The following is a 1,781-nucleotide window of genomic DNA, read 5'->3' on the forward strand; positions in this document are numbered from 1 at the left end:
AGCAATAGAAGTAATAGTAAAATATCTATACAAAACATTCTATATGAAACTCTATTATGATTGGAATTGGCTTTATAACAATGGATTTCTTTTTCAAAATATTTTCGAAGATTGAACTAAACTTAGTTTTATATTTTAATAGGCCAGTCACTGAAATTACGAAATAAAAATAACGGACGACAAACACATTTAAGTACATAAATAGTAAAAAAGCAATTTTATTGAAGAAAATAGTCGCATCCACCAAAAGGTTATTAGCGACGGAACAAAATATAAATTTAATAACAAAATTGAATAAACACTACAGATTATAAAAAATGTTTATAGATCTTAGATATTTAATTATACTATCATAAAAACACTCTTGACTTAAAGTTTCTGCTAGAGAGTTCGAAATATTGTAACGATGTCTTTCTTGTTGATATTTATCACAATTTGTTAAAAAGTGTTCAACTGTTAATCGAACGTTACACTGATCACATATGGATGGGTTATTCTTTGTGAAAAAGGAAGAGTGTGTTAACTTGGTATGTCCTAGACGTAGAGGCGCAAGCACAATTTGTTCACGCCTGTTAAACGACGATGGAATCCACTGGGAAACATTACTCTTGATCTTATTCAGCTTAGAATTAGTTTGAGACTCCTTATTTCGCCACAAACACAACACTTTATTTTCATATTAAGCTTTTAAGTCACTGTAAACACACTTGTCTATAAGCTTCGAACAATCACTTAATATTGCCTGTCGTGCAGTCCTGTCAGCTTCTTCGTTTCCCGTTATTCTGACGTGTGAGGATACCCACAAAAATTGAACTCTTTTTCCATGTTGATGAGCTTGGGACAGCTGGTATTTTAGTAGGTTTTTAAAATGATGTTTTGGAGAAATATGTTTTTATGAGTTTAGAGAGCTAAGGGAATCTGTTATGATCAGGACTTTTGTAAAGGTAAGCTCGTTATAAAGTTTCACAGCACGGTATATAGCGTAGAGCTTAGCTGAATATGTGCTACATACTAGTGGTAGACGGAAAAGAAGATTGTTTTCTAAGGAAACGATTGATGCCCCTACGAATTAAATGCCATGATTTTAGAGCGAGCATTGACCAAGAGATAAATTTTTTAAATTAGTTAATATTTTCTGTTTATCTAACATTAATTATTCAGAAATTTAATTAAATATTTTACCTTACAACCTCCTACGAACTGTCCTAACAAAAGTAGTTTATTGCTTATTTCTCAGCAGCAGTTTCTAGATATACGTTAGTGTACGTAGCTAATTTCCAAACACAGCCACAAAAATATATAAATTAAATGCCATGCTTTTAGAGCGAGCATTGACCAAGAGATAAATTTTTTAAATTATTTAATATTTTCTGTTTATCTAACATTGATTAATCAAAAATTTAATTAAATATTTTACCTTACAACCTCCTACGAACTGTCCTAACAAAAGTAGTTTATTGCTTATTTCTCAGCAGCAGTTTCTTTGTATTCACAATGGCTGTATGTTGTATTATCCAGTCACAATGGCTTCTTGCTATTTTCGAGACTCGCCCTTTGTTAGGCAATCTGCTAATGCTTTAGTTGTGTTCTCTGGAAAATGTGGAAAATACATTTATTGCCTTCTACACCCCGTCGCACAAATTAATATATTTCTGTGTGATTGCAACAATTTCTCGGAATTGAAAAATAAAATACGTGAGTGAAAAGTAAAGGGATTGAACGTTTCTGGTTATATACTTATACGATTGTATTTATATATAGAGCGTTAAATGTATTGTTAA

Source organism: Diabrotica undecimpunctata, chromosome 4 (genome assembly GCF_040954645.1).
Source record: "Diabrotica undecimpunctata isolate CICGRU chromosome 4, icDiaUnde3, whole genome shotgun sequence".
NCBI classification, from domain to species: domain Eukaryota; kingdom Metazoa; phylum Arthropoda; class Insecta; order Coleoptera; family Chrysomelidae; genus Diabrotica; species Diabrotica undecimpunctata.